At 39.1% G+C, this 23072-nt stretch overlaps 1 protein-coding gene across 2 annotated transcripts in view; it reads right to left on the reverse strand.

The window, feature by feature from the left end:
* LOC137347060 (granulocyte colony-stimulating factor receptor-like) overlaps window positions 1-22759 on the reverse strand; it is a 568030-nt gene extending 545271 nt beyond the window's left edge. For both annotated transcript variants that reach the window (XM_068011070.1, XM_068011069.1), the window contains exon 1: window positions 22471-22759. The gene's annotated coding sequence lies outside the window, so the exon portion shown is untranslated. The remainder of the gene's footprint in view (window positions 1-22470) is intronic.
* Window positions 22760-23072: the final 313 nt, after the last annotated feature.

Genomic DNA, 23072 nt, shown 5'->3' on the forward strand with positions numbered 1-23072 from the left:
GGTATCCTGTTTATATCAGATCCACACATTCTGCCATGGTATCTTGTTTATTTCAGATTCACACATTCTGCCATCGTACCTTGTTTATTTCAGATCCACACATTCTGCCATGGTATTTGTTTATTTCAGATCCACACATTCTGCCATGGCATCTTGTTTATTTCAGATTCACACATTCTGCCATCGTACATTGTTTATTTCAGATCCACACATTCTGCCATGGTATCTTGTTTATTTCAGATCCACACATTCTGCCATGATATCTTGTTTATTTCAGATCCACACATTCTGCCATGGTATCTTGTTTATTTCAGATTCACACATTCTGCCATGGTATCTTGTTTATTTCAGATCCACACATTCTGCCATGGTATCTTGTTTACTTCAGATCCACACATTCTGCCATGGTATCTTGTTTATTTCAGATCCACACATTCGGCCATGGTATCTTGTTTATTTCAGATCCACACATTCTGCCATGTTATCTTGTTTATTTCAGATCCACACATTCTGCCATGGTATCTTGTTTATTTCAGATCCACACATTCTGCCATGGTATCTTGTTTATTTCAGATCCACACATTCTGCCATGGTATCTTGTTTATTTCAGATCCACACATTCTGCCATTGTATCTTGTTTATTTCTGATTCACACATTCTGCCATGATATCTTGTTTATTTCAGATTCACACATTCTGCCATGGTATCATGTTTATTTCTGATCCACACATTCTGCCATGGTATCATGTTTATTTCAGATTCACACATTCTTCCATGGTATCTTGTTTATTTCAGATCCACACATTCTGCCATGGTATCATGTTTATTTCAGATTCACACATTCTGCCATGGTATCTTGTTTCTTTCAGATCCACACATTCTGCCATGGTATCTTGTTTATTTCAGATCCACACATTCTGCCATGATATCTTGTTTCTTTCAGATCCACACATTCTGCCATGATATCTTGTTTATTTCAGCTACACACATTCTGCCATGATATCTTGTTTATTTCAGATCCACACATTCTGCCATGGTATATTGTTTATTTCAGATCCACACATTCTGCCATGGTATCTTGTTTATTTCAGATCCACACATTCTGCCATGGTATCTTGTTTATTTCAGATCCACACATTCTGCCATGATATCTTGCTTATTTCAGATCCACACATTCTGCCATGGTATATTGTTTATTTCAGATCCACACATTCTGCCATGGTATCTTGTTTATTTCAGATCCACACATTCTGCCATGGTATCTTGTTTATTTCAGATCCACACATTCTGCCATGGTATCTTGTTTATTTCAGATCCACACATTCTGCCATGGTATCTTGTTTATTTCAGATCCACACATTCTGCCATGGTATCTTGTTTATTTCAGATCCACACATTCTGCCATGGTATCTTGTTTATTTCAGATCCACACATTCTGCCATGGTATCTTGTTTATTTCAGATCCACACATTCTGCCATGGTATCTTGTTTATTTCAGATCCACACATTCTGCCATGGTATCTTGTTTATTTCAGATCCACACATTCTGCCATGGTATCTTGTTTATTTCAGATTCACACATTCTGCCATGATATCTTGTTTATTTCAGATCCACACATTCTGCCATCGTACCTTGTTTATTTCAGATCCACACATTCTGCCATGGTATCTTGTTTATTTCAGATCCACACATTCTGCCATCGTACCTTGTTTATTTCAGATCCACACATTCTGCCATGATATCTTGTTTATTTCAGATCCACTCATTCTGCCATCGTACCTTGTTTATTTCTGATCCACACATTCTGCCATGGTATCTTGTTTATTTCAGATTCACACATTCTGCCATGATATCTTGTTTATTTCAGATCCACACATTCTGCCATCGTACCTTGTTTATTTCAGATCCACACATTCTGCCATGGTATCTTGTTTATTTCAGATCCACACATTCTGCCATCGTACCTTGTTTATTTCAGATCCACACATTCTGCCATGATATCTTGTTTATTTCAGATCCACTCATTCTGCCATCGTACCTTGTTTATTTCTGATCCACACATTCTGCCATGATATCTTGTTTATTTCAGATCCACACATTCTGCCATGGCATCTTGTTTATTTCAGATCCACACATTCTGCCATGATAACTTGTTTATTTCAGATTCACACATTCTGCCATGGTATCTTGTTTATTTCACATCCACACATTCTGCCATGGTATCTTGTTTATTTCAGATCCACACATTCTGCCATGGTATCTTGTTTATTTCAGATCCACACATTCTGCCATGATATCTTGTTTATTTCAGATTCACACATTCTGCCATGGTATCTTGTTTATTGCAGATCCACACATTCTGCCATGGTATCTTGTTTATTTCAGATCCACACATTCTGCCATGGTATCTTATTTATTTCAGATCCACACATTCTGCCATGGTATCTTCTTTATTTCAGATTCACACATTCTGCCATGGTATCTTGTTTATTTCAGATCCACACATTCTGCCATGATATCTTGTTTATTTCTGATTCACACATTCTGCCATGGTACCTTCTTTATTTCAGATTCACACATTCTGCCATGGTATCTTGTTTATTGCAGATCCACACATTCTGCCATGATATCTTGTTTATTTCAGATCCACACATTCTGCCATGGTATCTTGTTTATTTCAGATCCACACATTCTGCCATGGTATCTTCTTTATTTCAGATTCACACATTCTGCCATGGTATCTTGTTTATTGCAGATCCACACATTCTGCCATGGTTTCTTGTTTATTTCAGATCCACACATTCTGCCATGGTATATTGTTTATTTCAGATCCACACATTCTGCCATGGTATCTTGTTTATTTCAGATCCACACATTCTGCCATGGTCTCTTGTTTATTTCAGATTCACACATTCTGCCATGGTATCTTGTTTATTTCAGATCCACACATTCTGCCATGGTATCTTGTTGATTTCAGATTCACACATTCTGCCATGGTATCTTGTTTATTTCAGATCCACACATTCTGCCATGGTATCTTGTTTATTTCAGATACACACATTCTGCCATCGTACCTTGTTTATTTCAGATCCACACATTCTGCCATGGTATCTTGTTTATTTCAGATTCACACATTCTGCCATGGTATCTTGTTTATTTCAGATCCACACATTCTGCCATGGTATCTTGTTTATTTCAGATTCACACATTCTGCCATGGTATCTTGTTTATTTCAGATCCACACATTCTGCCATGGTATCTTGTTTATTTCAGATTCACACATTCTGCCATGGTATCTTATTTATTTCAGATCCACACATTCTGCCATGGTATCTTGTTTATTTCAGATTCACACATTCTGCCATGGTATCTTGTTTATTTCAGATCCACACATTCTGCCATGGTATCTTGTTTATTTCAGATACACACATTCTGCCATCGTACCTTGTTTATTTCAGATCCACACATTCTGCCATGGTATCTTGTTTATTTCAGATTCACACATTCTGCCATGGTATCTTGTTTATTTCAGATCCACACATTCTGCCATGGTATCTTGTTTATTTCAGATACACACATTCTGCCATTGTACCTTGTTTATTTCAGCTACACACATTCTGCCATGGTATTTGTTTATTTCAGATCCACACATTCTGCCATGGTATCTTGTTTATTTCAGATTCACACATTCTGCCATCGTACATTGTTTATTTCAGATCCACACATTCTGCCATGGTATCTTGTTTATTTCAGATCCACACATTCTGCCATGATATCTTGTTTATTTCAGATCCACACATTCTGCCATGGTATCTTGTTTATTTCAGATCCACACATTCTGCCATGGTATTTGTTTATTTCAGATCCACACATTCTGCCATGGTATTTGTTTATTTCAGATCCACACATTCTGCCATGTTATTTGTTTATTTCAGATCCACACATTCTGCCATGGTATTTGTTTATTTCAGATCCACACATTCTGCCATGGTATTTGTTTATTTCAGATCCACACATTCTGCCATGGTATCTTGTTTATTTCAGATCCACACATTCTGCCATGATATCTTGTTTATTTCAGATCCACACATTCTGCCATGGTATCTTGTTTATTTCAGATCCACACATTCTGCCATGGTATCTTGTTTATTTCAGATCCACACATTCTGCCATGGTATCTTGTTTATTTCAGATCCACACATTCTGCCATGGTATCTTGTTTATTTCAGATCCACACATTCTGCCATGATATCTTGTTTATTTCAGATCCACACATTCTGCCATGGTATCTTGTTTATTTCAGATCCACACATTCTGCCATGGTATCTTGTTTATTTCAGATCCACACATTCTGCCATGGTATCTTGTTTATTTCAGATCCACACATTCTGCCATGGTATCTTGTTTATTTCAGATCCACACATTCTGCCATGATATCTTGTTTATTTCAGATCCACACATTCTGCCATGATATCTTGTTTATTTCAGATCCACACATTCTGCCATGGTATCTTGTTTATTTCAGATCCACACATTCTGCCATGGTATCTTGTTTATTTCAGATCCACACATTCTGCCATGGTATCTTGTTTATTTCAGATCCACACATTCTGCCATGGTATCTTGTTTATTTCAGATCCACACATTCTGCCATGGTATCTTGTTTATTTCAGATCCACAAATTCTGCCATGGTATCATGTTTATTTTCAGATCCACACATTCTGCCATGGTATCTTGTTTATTTCAGATCCACACATTCTGCCATGATATCTTGTTTATTTCAGATCCACACATTCTGCCATGGTATCTTGTTTATTTCAGATTCACACATTCTGCCATGGTATCTTGTTTATTTCAGATTCACACATTCTGCCATGGTATCTTGTTTATTTCAGATCCACACATTCTGCCATGGTATCATGTTTATTTCAGATCCACACATTCTGGCCATGGTATCTTGTTTATTTCAGATTCACACATTCTGCCATGGTATCTTGTTTATTTCAGATTCACACATTCTGCCATGCTATCTTGTTTATTTCAGATCCACACATTCTGCCATGATATCTTGTTTATTTCAGATTCACACATTCTGCCATGGTATCTTGTTTATTTCAGATCCACACATTCTGCCAATGATATCTTGTTTATTTCAGCTACACACATTCTGCCATGATATCTTGTTTATTTCAGCTACACACATTCTGCCATGGTATCTTGTTTATTTCAGATCCACACATTCTGCCATGGTATCTTGTTTATTTCAGATTCACACATTCTGCCATGGTATCTTGTTTATTTCAGATTCACACATTCTGCCATGGTATCTTGTTTATTTCAGATCCACACATTCTGCCATGGTATCTTGTTTATTTCAGATTCACACATTCTGCCATGGTATCTTGTTTATTTCAGATCCACACATTCTGCCATGGTATCTTGTTTATTTCAGATCCACACATTCTGCCATGGTATCTTGTTTATTTCAGATCCACACATTCTGCTATGGTATCTTGTTTATTTCAGATCCACACATTCTGCCATCGTACCTTGTTTATTTCAGATCCACACATTCTGCCATGGTATCTTGTTTATTTCAGATCCACACATTCTGCCATGGTATCTTGTTTATTTCAGATCCACACATTCTGCCATGGTATCTTGTTTATTTCAGATCCACACATTCTGCCATGGTATCTTGTTTATTTCTGATCCACACATTCTGCCATGGTATCTTGTTTATTTCAGATCCACACATTCTGCCATGGCATCTTGTTTATTTCAGATCCACACATTCTGCCATGGTATCTTGTTTATTTCAGATCCACACATTCTGCCATGGCATCTTGTTTATTTCAGATCCACACATTCTGCCATGGTATCTTGTTTATTTCAGATCCACACATTCTGCCATGGTATCTTGTTTATTTCAGATCCACACATTCTGCCATGGTATCTTGTTTATTTCAGATCCACACATTCTGCCATGGTATTTTGTTTATTTCAGATCCACACATTCTGCCATGGTATCTTGTTTATTTCAGATCCACACATTCTGCCATGGTATCTTGTTTATTTCAGATCCACAAATTCTGCCATGGTATCATGTTTATTTTCAGATCCACACATTCTGCCATGGTATCTTGTTTATTTCAGATCCACACATTCTGCCATGATATCTTGTTTATTTCAGATCCACACATTCTGCCATGGTATCTTGTTTATTTCAGATTCACACATTCTGCCATGGTATCTTGTTTATTTCAGATCCACACATTCTGCCATGGTATCATGTTTATTTCAGATCCACACATTCTGGCCATGGTATCTTGTTTATTTCAGATTCACACATTCTGCCATGGTATCTCGTTTATTTCAGATTCACACATTCTGCCATGCTATCTTGTTTATTTCAGATCCACACATTCTGCCATGATATCTTGTTTATTTCAGATTCACACATTCTGCCATGGTATCTTGTTTATTTCAGATCCACACATTCTGCCAATGATATCTTGTTTATTTCTGCTACACACATTCTGCCATGATATCTTGTTTATTTCAGCTACACACATTCTGCCATGGTATCTTGTTTATTTCAGATCCACACATTCTGCCATGGTATCTTGTTTATTTCAGATTCACACATTCTGCCATGGTATCTTGTTTATTTCAGATTCACACATTCTGCCATGGTATCTTGTTTATTTCAGATCCACACATTCTGCCATGGTATCTTGTTTATTTCAGATTCACACATTCTGCCATGGTATCTTGTTTATTTCAGATCCACACATTCTGCCATGGTATCTTGTTTATTTCAGATCCACACATTCTGCCATGGTATCTTGTTTATTTCAGATCCACACATTCTGCTATGGTATCTTGTTTATTTCAGATCCACACATTCTGCCATCGTACCTTGTTTATTTCAGATCCACACATTCTGCCATGGTATCTTGTTTATTTCAGATCCACACATTCTGCCATGGTATCTTGTTTATTTCAGATCCACACATTCTGCCATGGTATCTTGTTTATTTCAGATCCACACATTCTGCCATGGTATCTTGTTTATTTCTGATCCACACATTCTGCCATGGTATCTTGTTTATTTCAGATCCACACATTCTGCCATGGCATCTTGTTTATTTCAGATCCACACATTCTGCCATGGTATCTTGTTTATTTCAGATCCACACATTCTGCCATGGCATCTTGTTTATTTCAGATCCACACATTCTGCCATGGTATCTTGTTTATTTCAGATCCACACATTCTGCCATGGTATCTTGTTTATTTCAGATCCACACATTCTGCCATGGTATCTTGTTTATTTCAGATCCACACATTCTGCCATGGTATCTTGTTTATTTCAGATCCACACATTCTGCCATGGTATCTTGTTTATTTCAGATCCACACATTCTGCCATGGTATCTTGTTTATTTCAGATCCACAAATTCTGCCATGGTATCATGTTTATTTTCAGATCCACACATTCTGCCATGGTATCTTGTTTATTTCAGATCCACACATTCTGCCATGATATCTTGTTTATTTCAGATCCACACATTCTGCCATGGTATCTTGTTTATTTCAGATTCACACATTCTGCCATGGTATCTTGTTTATTTCAGATCCACACATTCTGCCATGGTATCATGTTTATTTCAGATCCACACATTCTGGCCATGGTATCTTGTTTATTTCAGATTCACACATTCTGCCATGGTATCTCGTTTATTTCAGATTCACACATTCTGCCATGCTATCTTGTTTATTTCAGATCCACACATTCTGCCATGATATCTTGTTTATTTCAGATCCACACATTCTGCCATGGTATCTTGTTTATTTCAGATCCACACATTCTGCCATGGTATCTTGTTTATTTCAGATCCACACATTCTGCCATGGTATCTTGTTTATTTCTGATCCACACATTCTGCCATGGTATCTTGTTTATTTCAGATCCACACATTCTGCCATGGTATCTTGTTTATTTCAGATCCACAACTTCTGCCATGGTATCATGTTTATTTTCAGATCCACACATTCTGCCATGGTATCTTGTTTATTTCAGATCCACACATTCTGCCATGATATCTTGTTTATTTCAGATCCACACATTCTGCCATGGTATCTTGTTTATTTCAGATTCACACATTCTGCCATGGTATCTTGTTTATTTCAGATTCACACATTCTGCCATGGTATCTTGTTTATTTCAGATCCACACATTCTGCCATGGTATCATGTTTATTTCAGATCCACACATTCTGGCCATGGTATCTTGTTTATTTCAGATTCACACATTCTGCCATGGTATCTTGTTTATTTCAGATTCACACATTCTGCCATGCTATCTTGTTTATTTCAGATCCACACATTCTGCCATGATATCTTGTTTATTTCAGATTCACACATTCTGCCATGGTATCTTGTTTATTTCAGATCCACACATTCTGCCAATGATATCTTGTTTATTTCAGCTACACACATTCTGCCATGATATCTTGTTTATTTCAGCTACACACATTCTGCCATGGTATCTTGTTTATTTCAGATCCACACATTCTGCCATGGTATCTTGTTTATTTCAGATTCACACATTCTGCCATGGTATCTTGTTTATTTCAGATCCACACATTCTGCCATGGTATCTTGTTTATTTCTGATCCACACATTCTGCCATGGTATCTTGTTTATTTCAGATTCACACATTCTGCCATGGTATCTTGTTTATTTCAGATCCACACATTCTGCCATGGTATCTTGTTTATTTCAGATCCACACATTCTGCCATGGTATCTTGTTTATTTCAGATCCACACATTCTGCTATGGTATCTTGTTTATTTCAGATCCACACATTCTGCCATCGTACCTTGTTTATTTCAGATCCACACATTCTGCCATGGTATCTTGTTTATTTCAGATCCACACATTCTGCCATGGTATCTTGTTTATTTCAGATCCACACATTCTGCCATGGTATCTTGTTTATTTCAGATCCACACATTCTGCCATGGTATCTTGTTTATTTCTGATCCACACATTCTGCCATGGTATCTTGTTTATTTCAGATCCACACATTCTGCCATGGTATCTTGTTTATTTCAGATCCACACATTCTGCCATGGTATCTTGTTTATTTCAGATCCACACATTCTGCCATGGTATCTTGTTTATTTCAGATCCACACATTCTGCCATGGTATCTTGTTTATTTCAGATCCACACATTCTGCCATGGTATCTTGTTTATTTCAGATCCACAAATTCTGCCATGGTATCATGTTTATTTTCAGATCCACACATTCTGCCATGGTATCTTGTTTATTTCAGATCCACACATTCTGCCATGATATCTTGTTTATTTCAGATCCACACATTCTGCCATGGTATCTTGTTTATTTCAGATTCACACATTCTGCCATGGTATCTTGTTTATTTCAGATTCACACATTCTGCCATGGTATCTTGTTTATTTCAGATCCACACATTCTGCCATGGTATCATGTTTATTTCAGATCCACACATTCTGGCCATGGTATCTTGTTTATTTCAGATTCACACATTCTGCCATGGTATCTTGTTTATTTCAGATTCACACATTCTGCCATGCTATCTTGTTTATTTCAGATCCACACATTCTGCCATGATATCTTGTTTATTTCAGATTCACACATTCTGCCATGGTATCTTGTTTATTTCAGATCCACACATTCTGCCAATGATATCTTGTTTATTTCAGCTACACACATTCTGCCATGATATCTTGTTTATTTCAGCTACACACATTCTGCCATGGTATCTTGTTTATTTCAGATCCACACATTCTGCCATGGTATCTTGTTTATTTCAGATTCACACATTCTGCCATGGTATCTTGTTTATTTCAGATTCACACATTCTGCCATGGTATCTTGTTTATTTCAGATCCACACATTCTGCCATGGTATCTTGTTTATTTCAGATTCACACATTCTGCCATGGTATCTTGTTTATTTCAGATCCACACATTCTGCCATGGTATCTTGTTTATTTCAGATCCACACATTCTGCCATGGTATCTTGTTTATTTCAGATCCACACATTCTGCTATGGTATCTTGTTTATTTCAGATCCACACATTCTGCCATCGTACCTTGTTTATTTCAGATCCACACATTCTGCCATGGTATCTTGTTTATTTCAGATCCACACATTCTGCCATGGTATCTTGTTTATTTCAGATCCACACATTCTGCCATGGTATCTTGTTTATTTCAGATCCACACATTCTGCCATGGTATCTTGTTTATTTCTGATCCACACATTCTGCCATGGTATCTTGTTTATTTCAGATCCACACATTCTGCCATGGCATCTTGTTTATTTCAGATCCACACATTCTGCCATGATATCTTGTTTATTTCAGATCCACACATTCTGCCATGATATCTTGTTTATTTCAGCTACACACATTCTGCCATGGTATCTTGTTTATTTCAGATCCACACATTCTGAGACGATATCTTTTTTATTTCAGCTACACACATTCTGCCATGGTATCTTGTTTATTTCAGATCCACACATTCTGCCATGGTATCTTGTTTATTTCAGATCCACACATTCTGCCATGGCATCTTGTTTATTTCAGATCCACACATTCTGCCATGGTATCTTGTTTATTTCAGATCCACACATTCTGCCATGGTATCTTGTTTATTTCAGATCCACACATTCTGCCATGGTATCTTGTTTATTTCAGATCCACACATTCTGCCTTGGTATCTTGTTTATTTCAGGTACACCCATTCTGCCATGATATCTTGTTTATTTCAGATCCACACATTCCGACATGGTATCTTGTTTATTTCAGATCCACACATTCTGACATGGTATCTTGTTTATTTCAGATCCACACATTCTGCCATGGTATCTTGTTTATTTCAGGTACACCCATTCTGCCTTGGTATCTTGTTTATTTCAGGTACACCCATTCTGCCATGATATCTTGTTTATTTCAGATCCACACATTCTGACATGGTATCATGTTTATTTCAGATCCACACATTCTGACATGGTATCTTGTTTATTTCAGATCCACACATTCTGACATGGTATCTTGTTTATTTCAGATCCACACATTCTGACATGGTATCCTGTTTATTTCAGATCCACACATTCTGACATGGTATCTTGTTTATTTCAGATCCACACATTCTGCCATGGTATCTTGTTTATTTCAGATCCACACATTCTGACATGGTATCCTGTTTATTTCAGATCCACACATTCTGACATGGTATCTTGTTTATTTCAGATCCACACATTCTGCCTTGGTATCTTGTTTATTTCAGGTACACCCATTCTGCCATGATATCTTGTTTATTTCGGATCCACACATTCCGACATGGTATCTTGTTTATTTCAGATCCACACATTCGGACATGGTATCTTGTTTATTTCAGATCCACACATTCTGCCATGGTATCTTGTTTATTTCAGGTACACCCATTCTGCCATGATATCTTGTTTATTTCAGATCCACACATTCTGACATGGTATCTTGTTTATTTCAGATCCACACATTCTGACATGGTATCTTGTTTATTTCAGATCCACACATTCTGACATGGTATCCTGTTTATTTCAGATCCACACATTCTGCCATGATATCTTGTTTATTTCAGGTACACCCATTCTGCCATGATATCTTGTTTATTTCAGATCCACACATTCTGACATGGTATCTTGTTTATTTCAGATCCACACATTCTGACATGGTATCTTGTTTATTTCAGATCCACACATTCTGACATGGTATCTTGTTTATTTCAGATCCACACATTCTGCCTTGGTATCTTGTTTATTTCAGGTACACCCATTCTGCCATGATATCTTGTTTATTTCAGATCCACACATTCTGCCATGGTATCTTTTTTATTTCAGATCCACACATTCTGCCATGGTATCTTGTTTATTTCAGATCCACACATTCTGCCATGGTATCTTGTTTATTTCAGATCCACACATTCTGCCATGGTATCTTGTTTATTTCACATCCACACATTCTGCCATGGTATCTTGTTTATTTCAGATCCACACATTCTGCCATGTTATCTTGTTTATTTCAGATCCACACATTCTGCCATGGTATCTTGTTTATTTCAGATCCACACATTCTGCCATGGTATCTTGTTTATTTCAGATCCACACATTCTGACATGGTATCTTGTTTATTTCAGATCCACACATTCTGCCATGGTATCTTGTTTATTTCAGATCCACACATTCTGCCATGGTATCTTGTTTATTTCAGATCCACACATTCTGCCATGATATCTTGTTTATTTCAGATCCACACATTCTGACATGGTATCTTGTTTATTTCAGATCCACACATTCTGCCATGGTATCTTGTTTATTTCAGATCCACACATTCTGCCATGATATCTTGTTTATTTCAGATCCACACATTCTGACATGGTATCTTGTTTATTTCAGATCCACACATTCTGCCATGATATCTTGTTTATTTCAGATCCACACATTCTGCCATGGTATCTTGTTTATTTCAGATCCACACATTCTGACATGGTATCTTGTTTATTTCAGATCCACACATTCTGCCATGATATCTTGTTTATTTCAGATCCACACATTCTGCCATGGCATCTTATTTATTTCAGATCCACACATTCTGCCATGATATCTTGTTTATTTCAGATCCACACATTCTGCCATGGTATCTTGTTTATTTCAGATCCACACATTCTGCCATGGTATCTTGTTTATTTCAGATCCACACATTCTGACATGGTATCTTGTTTATTTCAGCTACACACATTCTGCCATGGTATCTTGTTGATTTCAGATCCACACATTCTGACATGGTATCTTGTTTATTTCAGCTACACACATTCTGCCATGGTATCTTGTTTATTTCAGATGCACACATTCTGCCATGGTATCTTGTTTATTTCAGATCCACACATTCTGACATGGTATCTTGTTTATTTCAGATCCACACATTCTGCCATGATATCTTGTTTATTTCAGATCCACACATTCTGCCATGATATCTTGTTTATTTCAGATCCACACATTCTGACATGGTATCTTGTTTATTTCAGGTCCACACATTCTGCCATGATATCTTGTTTATTTCAGATCCACACATTATGACATGGTATCCTGTTTATTTCAGATCCACACATTCTGCCATGATATCTTGTTTATTTCAGATCCACACATTCTGCCATGATATCTTGTTTATTTCAGATCCACACATTCTGACATGGTATCTTGTTTATTTCAGATCCACACATTCTGCCATGATATCTTGTTTATTTCAGATCCACACATTCTGACATGGTATCCTGTTTATTTCAGATCCACACATTCTGACATGGTATCTTGTTTATTTCAGATCCACACATTCTGACATGGTATCTTGTTTATTTCAGATCCACACATTCTGCCATGGTATCTTGTTTATTTCAGATCCACACATTATGACATGGTATCTTGTTTATTTCAGCTACACACATTCTGCCATGGTATCTTGTTTATTTCAGATCCACACATTATGACATGGTATCTTGTTTATTTCAGCTACACACATTCTGCCATGGTATCTTGTTTATTTCAGATGCACACATTCTGCCATGGTATCTTGTTTATTTCAGATCCACACATTCTGACATGGTATCTTGTTTATTTCAGATCCACACATTCTGACATGGTATCTTGTTTTTTTCAGATCCACACATTCTGCCATGGTAACTTGTTTATTTCAGATCCACACATTCTGCCATGGTATCTTGTTTATTTCAGATCCACACATTCTGCCATGGTATCTTGTTTATTTCAGATCCACACATTCTGCCATGGTATCTTGTTTATTTCAGATCCACACATTCTGCCATGGTATCTTGTTTATTTCAGATCCACACATTCTGACATGGTATCTTGTTTATTTCAGATCCACACATTCTGACATGGTATCTTGTTTATTTCAGATCCACACATTCTGACATGGTATCTTGTTTATTTCAGATCCACACATTCTGCCATGGTAACTTGTTTATTTCAGATCCACACATTCTGCCATGGTATCTTGTTTATTTCAGATCCACACATTCTGCCATGGTATCTTGTTTATTTCAGATCCACACATTCTGCCTTGGTATCTTGTTTATTTCAGGTACACCCATTCTGCCATGATATCTTGTTTATTTCAGATCCACACATTCTGCCATGGTATCTTGTTTATTTCAGATCCACACATTCTGCCTTGGTATCTTGTTTATTTCAGGTACACCCATTCTGCCATGATATCTTGTTTATTTCAGATCCACACATTCCGACATGGTATCTTGTTTATTTCAGATCCACACATTCTGCCATGGTATCTTGTTTATTTCAGATCCACACATTCTGCCATGGTATCTTGTTTATTTCAGATGCACACATTCTGACATGGTATCTTGTTTATTTCAGATCCACACATTCTGCCTTGGTATCTTGTTTATTTCAGATCCACACATTCTGCCTTGGTATCTTGTTTATTTCAGATGCACACATTCTGACATGGTATCTTGTTTATTTCAGATCCACACATTCTGCCGTGGTATCTTGTTTATTTCAGATCCACACATTCTGACATGGTATCTTGTTTATTTCAGGTACACCCATTCTGCCTTGGTATCTTGTTTATTTCAGGTACACCCATTCTGCCATGATATCTTGTTTATTTCAGATCCACACATTCTGACATGGTATCTTGTTTATTTCAGATCCACACATTCTGACATGGTATCTTGTTTATTTCAGATCCACACATTCTGACATGGTATCCTGTTTATTTCAGATCCACACATTCTGCCATGGTATCTTGTTTATTTCAGATCCACACATTCTGCCATGATATCTTGTTTATTTCAGATCCACACATTCTGACATGGTATCTTGTTTATTTCAGATCCACACATTCTGCCTTGGTATCTTGTTTATTTCAGGTACACCCATTCTGCCATGATATCTTGTTTATTTCAGATCCACACATTCTGACATGGTATCTTGTTTATTTCAGATCCACACATTCTGCCTTGGTATCTTGTTTATTTCAGGTACACCCATTCTGCCATGATATCTTGTTTATTTCAGATCCACACATTCTGACATGGTATCTTGTTTATTTCAGATCCACACATTCTGCCTTGGTATCTTGTTTATTTCAGGTACACCCATTCTGCCATGATATCTTGTTTATTTCAGATCCACACATTCTGACATGGTATCTTGTTTATTTCAGATCCACACATTCTGCCTTGGTATCTTGTTTATTTCAGGTACACCCATTCTGCCATGATATCTTGTTTATTTCAGATCCACACATTCTGACATGGTATCTTGTTTATTTCAGATCCACACATTCTGCCTTGGTATCTTGTTTATTTCAGGTACACCCATTCTGCCATGATATCTTGTTTATTTCAGATCCACACATTCTGACATGGTATCTTGTTTATTTCAGATCCACACATTCTGCCTTGGTATCTTGTTTATTTCAGGTACACCCATTCTGCCATGATATCTTGTTTATTTCAGATCCACACATTCTGCCATGATATCTTGTTTATTTCAGGTACACCCATTCTGCCATGATATCTTGTTTATTTCAGATCCACACATTCTGACATGGTATCTTGTTTATTTCAGATCCACACATTCTGCCTTGGTATCTTGTTTATTTCAGGTACACCCATTCTGCCATGATATCTTGTTTATTTCAGATCCACACATTCTGACATGGTATCTTGTTTATTTCAGATCCACACATTCTGACATGGTATCTTGTTTATTTCAGATCCACACATTCTGACATGGTATCTTGTTTATTTCAGATCCACACATTCTGCCATGGTATCTTGTTTATTTCAGATCCACACATTCTGACATGGTATCTTGTTTATTTCACATCCACACATTCTGCCATGGTATCTTGTTTATTTCAGATCCACACATTCTGCCATGGTATCTTGTTTATTTCAGATCCACACATTCTGCCATGGTATCTTGTTTATTTCACATCCACACATTCTGCCATGGTATCTTGTTTATTTCAGATCCACACATTCTGCCATGATATCTTGTTTATTTCAGATCCACACATTCTGCCATGGTATCTTGTTTATTTCAGATCCACACATTCTGCCATGGTATCTTGTTTATTTCAGATGCACACATTCTGCCATGGTATCTTGTTTATTTCAGATGCACACATTCTGCCATGGTATCTTGTTTATTTCAGATCCACACATTCTGACATGGTATCTTGTTTATTTCAGATCCACACATTCTGCCATGATATCTTGTTTATTTCAGATCCACACATTCTGCCATGATATCTTGTTTATTTCAGCTACACACATTCTGCCATGGTATCTTGTTTATTTCAGATCCACACATTCTGCCATGATATCTTGTTTATTTCAGCTACACACGTTCTGCCATGGTATCTTGTTTATTTCAGATCCACACATTCTGCCATGGTATCTTGTTTATTTCACATCCACACATTCTGCCATGGTATCTTGTTTATTTCAGATCCACACATTCTGCCATGGTATCTTGTTTATTTCAGCTACACACATTCTGCCATGGTATCTTGTTTATTTCAAGTCCACACATTCTGCCATGATATCTTGATTATTTCAGCGACACACATTCTGCCATGGTATCTTGTTGATTTCAGATCCACACATTCTGCCATGGTATCTTGTTTATTTCAGCTACACACATTCTGCCATGGTATCTTGTTTATTTCAAATCCACACATTCTGCCATGGTATCTTGTTTATTTCAGATCCACACATTCTGCCATGATCTCTTGTTTATTTCAGCTACACACATTCTGCCATGGTATCTTGTTTATTTCAGATCCACACATTCTGCCATGGTATCTTGTTTATTTCACATCCACACATTCTGCCATGGTATCTTGTTTATTTCAGCTACACCCATTCAGGGAGGTGGTATTACTGACACAGAGTAGATTGCGGTCCCCTAGGTTAGTACAGGCTATGATTTCAAGGGGTTCATACCTGGAATTACTGGGGGTAGTTCTGGACATCACAGCTAAGGAAAAATACGGTCCCACACAGGAGATTAGTAAACAAAATTGGAGCATTTGGAATGAGGGTAATATACTGCAATGGATTGAGAATTGGTTAACGGACAGAAAGCAGGGAGTTGGAATAAATGGGTCATTCTCAGGATGGCAGGAGTCACTAAAAGCTCACATGCAAATGCAACAATAAAAAAGGAAGGCAAATTGTATGTTGACCTTCATCGCAAGGGGATTTGAGTACAGGAGTAAGATGTCTTGCTTCAATTGTATGAAGCCTTGGTGAGACCGCACCTGGAGTATTGTGTACAGTTTTGGTCTCTTTATCGAAGGAAGGATACTTGCCATACTTGCCAGAGTGCAACTGAGGTTCACCAGACTAATCCCTGGGAAGGCAGGATTCTCTTATGAGGAGAGAATGAGGAGACTGGGCTTGTATTTTCTAGAGTTTCGAAGAATGAGAGGTGATCTTATTGAAATTTACAAAATTCTTACAATGTGTGACAGGGTGGATGTAGATAGGATGTTTCCCCTAGCTGGTGAGTCCACAACGAGGGGACATTGTCTCAGAATAATGGGTTTGCTATTTAAGATTGAGATGAGGATGCATTTCTTCACTCAGAGGGTGGTGAATCTTTGGAATTCTCTACCCCAGGAGGTTCAATCATTAAGCATGTTCAAGACAGAAATTGACAGATTTCTGGAGATTAATGACAAAGAACAAAGAAAATTACAGCACAGGAACAGGCCCTTCGGCCCTCCAAGCTTACGCCGATCCAGATCCTCTATCTAAACCTGTCGCCTATTTTCTAAGGGTCTGTATCTCTTTACTTCCTGCCCATTCACGTATCTGTCTAGATACATCTTAAAAGACGCTATCGTGCCCGCGTCTACCACCTCCGCTGGCAATGCGTTCCAGGCACCCACCACCCTCTGCGTAAAGAACTTTCCACGCATATCCCCCCTAAACTTTTCCCCTTTCACTTTGAACTCGTGTTCCCTAGTAATTGAATCCCCCACTCTGGGGAAAAGCTTCTTGCCATCCAACCTGTCTATACCTCTCATGATTTTGTACACCTCAATCAGGTCCCCCCTCAACCTCCGTCTTTCTAATGAAAATAATCCTAATCTACTCAACCTCTCTTCATAGCTAGCGCCCTCCATACCAGGCAACATCCTGGTGAACCTCCTCTGCACCCTCTCCAAAGCATCCACATCCTTTTGGTAATGTGGCGACCAGAACTGCACGCAGTATTCCAAATGTGGCCGAACCAAAGTCCTATACAACTGTAACATGACCTGCCAACTCTTGTAATCAATACCCCGTCCGATGAAGGAAAGCATGCCGTATGCCTTCTTGACCACTCTATTGACCTGCGTTGCCACCTTCAGGGAACAATGGACCTGAACACCCAAATCTCTCTGTCCATCAATTTTCCCCAGGACTTTTCCATTTACTGTATAGTTCACTCTTGAATTGGATCTTCCAAAATGCATCACCTCGCATTTGCCCTGATTGAACTCCATCTGCCATTTCTCTGCCCAACTCTCCAATCTATCTATATTCTGCTGTATTCTCTGACAGTCCCCTTCACTATCTGCTACTCCACCAATCTTAGTGTCGTCTGCAAACTTGCTAATCAGACCACCTATACTTTCCTCCAAATCATTTATGTATATCACAAACAACAGTGGTCCCAGCACGGATCCCTGTGGAACACCACTGGTTACACGTCTCCATTTTGAGAAACTCCCTTCCACTGCTACTCTCTGTCTCCTGTTGCCCAGCCAGTTCTTTATCCATCTAGCTTGTACACCTTGGACCCCATGCGCCTTCACTTTCTCCATCAGCCTACCATGGGGAACCTTATCGAACGCCTTACTGAAGTCCATGTATACGACATCTACAGCCCTTCCCTCATCAATCAACTTTGTCACTTCCTCAAAGAATTCTATTAAGTTGGTAAGACATGACCTTCCCTGCACAAAACCATGTTGCCTATCACTGATAAGCCCATTTTCTTCCAAATGGGAATAGATCCTATCCCTCAGTATCTTCTCCAACAGCTTCCCCACCACTGACGTCAGGCTCACCGGTCTATAATTACCTGGATTATTCCTGCTACCCTTCTTAAACAAGGGGACAACATTAGCAATTCTCCAGTCCTCCGGGACCTCACCCGTGTTTAAGGATGTTGCAAAGATATCTGTTAAGGCCCCAGCTATTTCCTCTCTCGCTTCCCACAGTAACCTGGGATAGATCCTATCCGGACCTGGGGACTTGTCCACCTTAATGCCTTTTAGAATACCCAACACTTCCTCCCTCCTTATGCCGACTTGACCTAGAGTAATCAAACATCTGTCCCTAACCTCAACATCTGTCATGTCCCTCTCCTCGGTGAATACCGATGCAAAGTACTCGTTTAGAATCTCACCCATTTTCTCTGACTCCACGCATAACTTTCCTCCTTTGTCCTTGAGTGGGCCAATCCTTTCTCTAGTTACCCTCTTGCTCCTTATATCTGAATAAAAGGCTTTGGGATTTTCCTTAACCCTGTTTGCTAAAGATATTTCATGACCCCTTTTAGCCCTCTTAATTCCTCGTTTCAGATTGCGCCTACAATCCCGATATTCTTTCAAAGCTTCGTCTTTCTTCAGACGCCTGGACCTTATGGATGCTTCCTTTTTCCGCTTAGCTAGTCTCTCAATTTCACCTGTCATCCATGGTTCCCTAATCTTGCCATTTCTATCCCTCATTTTCACAGGAACATGTCTCTCCTGCACGCTAATCAACCTCCCTTTAAAAGCCTCCCACATATCACATGTGGATTTACCTTCAAACAGCTGCTCCCAATCTACATTCCCCAGCTCCTGCCGAATTTTGGTATAGTTGGCCTTCCCCCAATTTAGCACTCTTCCTTTAGGACCACTCTCGTCTTTGTCCATGAGTATTCTAAAACTTACGGAATTGTGATCACTATTCCCAAAGTAGTCCCCTACTGAAACGTCAACCACCTGGCCGGGCTCATTCCCTAACACCACGTCCAGTATGGCCCCTTCCCGAGTTGGACTATTTTCATACTGCTCTAGAAAACCCTCCTGGATGCTCCTTACAAATTCTGCTCCATCTAGACCTCTAACACTAAGTGAATCCCAGTCAATGTTGGGAAAATTAAAATCTCCTATCACCACCACCCTGTTGCTCCTACATCTTTCCATAATCTGTTTACATATTTGTACCTCTATCTCACGCTCGCTGTTGGGAGGCCTGTAGTACAGCCCCAACATTGTTACCGCACCCTTCCTATTTCTGTGTTCTGCCCATATTGCCTCACAGCTCGAGTCCTCCAAAGTGCCTTCCTTCAGCACAGCTGTGATATCCTCTTTGACCAGAAATGCAACTCCTCCACCCCTTTTACCTCCCTCTCTATCCCGCCTGAAACATCAGTATCCTGGGATATTTAGTTGCCAATCATGCCCATCCCTCAACCAAGTCTCAGTAATAGCAATAACATCATACTCCCAGGTACTAATCCAGGCCCTAAGTTCATCTGCTTTACCTACTACACTTCTTGCATTGAAACAAATGCACCTCAGACCACCAGTCCCTTTGCTTTCATCATCTGCTCCCTGCCTACTCTTTCCCTTAGTCATGCTGACTTCATTATCTAATAATAAGAGATATGGAGCTAAGGCAGGAAAGTGGCATTGAGGTAGGTGATCAGCCATGATCTAACTGAATGGCGGAGCAGGCTCAATGGCCTACTCCTGTTCCTATGTCCTAAGATATATTGACTTTGGAGGGAGTGCAGCGCAGATTTACCTGAATGATAGCTGGACTCCAATGGTTCACCCAAAGGAAAGATTACACAAACTAGAATTGTAATCCCTGGAATTTAGAAGGTGAAGGGACGATTTGATTGAAGTTTTCAAGATATTAAGACGAACAGATATGGCAGATAGAGAGAAGATTAAGGTCTAAGATTGGGGGCATATCCTAAAATTTCAGGAGTGAAATTAGGAAACACTTCTACACACAAAGTGTTGTAAGAATTTGGAATTGTCTTCCCAAATGACAATTGATGCGAAATCAATTGTTAATTTTAAATCTGAGATTGATGGATTTTTGTTATCCAAAGGTATTAAGGGGCAAAGGTGGGTATATGGAGTTTGATCATAGATCAGCAATGATCTCACTGAATGGTGGAACAGGCTCGAGGAATTAAATGGCCTCCTCCTGTTCCTTTGTTCCTGGATGAACCTGGAGTGCTCATTGTGATGTCTGTATAGTTGCTGACACCTTGCACCTGTGGCAAGCCAGCGTGAGACACAAACCCGAGTTCCCACTCACTCTGACTTGCGTCATCATAGGTGATTGGCGATGCTGGCAAACAACCCATCAGTCACCTGTCTTGTGTATTTGCAGGTTGCTCACTGGGAGTTCCTGGATATGTCTCCAGTAGAGCCCTAGAAGGGTCTGAAGGAAAAAACATTGAGGTCAGTGGTGACATTGACAGCCACTGGTAACTCATGGCCACCAGGTCCAGCAGGGAGCGGGTCTTCCTCTCGGAAGCTGCAGATATCTGTCACCACCTGACACAAAAACCTACGTTTCCTGAGACAGCTGTTCAAACGCGTCAACGAAACCCAGCATCTGCCTTTACCACCTCTTTTGCAAGTAGTGCCTCCTACGAGCTATACACCTCTGTTGTCCCTCTCTTTGCTGTCCCGCTACAGGTCTTTCTACAGCAAACTGCTGGTGCTGCTGATCATGTTGCTCTTCGTGCTTCCAATTCAGTAAATTGCCACCCATTCTGATGTGAATCAGAAAACCCCCAAAATGCAGAAAGTAACCTTTCAGTAGAAATACTGTCAACAAACAAAGCCTTTCCCACTAACAGGTAAGGAAGCAGCTGTGAGTGATGAGTATTTCAGTATTTATTGCAGTATTTCCCTGAGATTGAGTCAGCTATGTTCATGCTTTGCTTTCACTGGACAGTTTCATGAATCTCAAGATACCCTGCACGGTGAAAGTTGAAAATCAGTTGAAATATTGCTCTGATTGAGTGATTAACTTATGTTAATAGGCAGCCTGCCTCTCTCCAGGTGGTTGCATGCCCATAGCCTAATACATGTGGTTAAATCCAGAAGTCAGTGGCTCAGGACCAGCTTCACGACACGCTTGCATTTTTCCCAGTTTTCACCAAATACCCATACCCAAACCCAACTGTTCTTTGTGGATAAAACTCCCCTTCCCCATGTGCCAGAGACTACATCCAAATGGAACCTATCGTAGGATGACAATGCTGCCGTTTTATACTCACAATGGATTCTATACCAGTACCTACCGAGATTCACAGGAGTGATAATCCTGCGGCTTCATCTGCAGTCTTGAAATGCAATCAAATCTGTGTTGGCTAGTTGCTTCAACCAGTCTCTGGACAGCAGAACCTTCAAATCCACACTTCCATAATTATTAGACGGAACAGCAAAAAGGCAGGCTGAGACAAGCATTGTATTCAGCAACTAAAGTTCCCCTCTGGCATTAGCCTCTAAATGGATAGCTTCTCATTCCATGAGATGAAATACAACTAAAACAACATTAAAATGGCAGCTTCCCAGTGTTAGAGCAAAAACACAGAGAATCCAACATTACAAAATGTGAAACTGAAAAAAGGAAGAAACTGCAATAGGGAAATGAAGCCTGCAAATGATGTGACTGGAATAACCAGCTGAGTAACCACAGTGTCAGTGATTCTCATTGTGCTCACTCACCCACTGTCAGAGATTGCGACTGAGCTCCCTCGCACAGTGACAGGGATTCTCACTGTGCCCACTCGCCCAGTGTCAGCGATTCTCACTGAGCCCCTTCGCCCAGAGTCAGGGGTTCTTACTGAGCCCTCTCGCCCAGTGACAGGGATTCTTACTGAGCCCCCTCGCCGAGTGTCAG

This window comes from Heterodontus francisci, chromosome 31 (genome assembly GCF_036365525.1).
Source record: "Heterodontus francisci isolate sHetFra1 chromosome 31, sHetFra1.hap1, whole genome shotgun sequence".
NCBI classification, from domain to species: Eukaryota; Metazoa; Chordata; class Chondrichthyes; order Heterodontiformes; family Heterodontidae; genus Heterodontus; species Heterodontus francisci.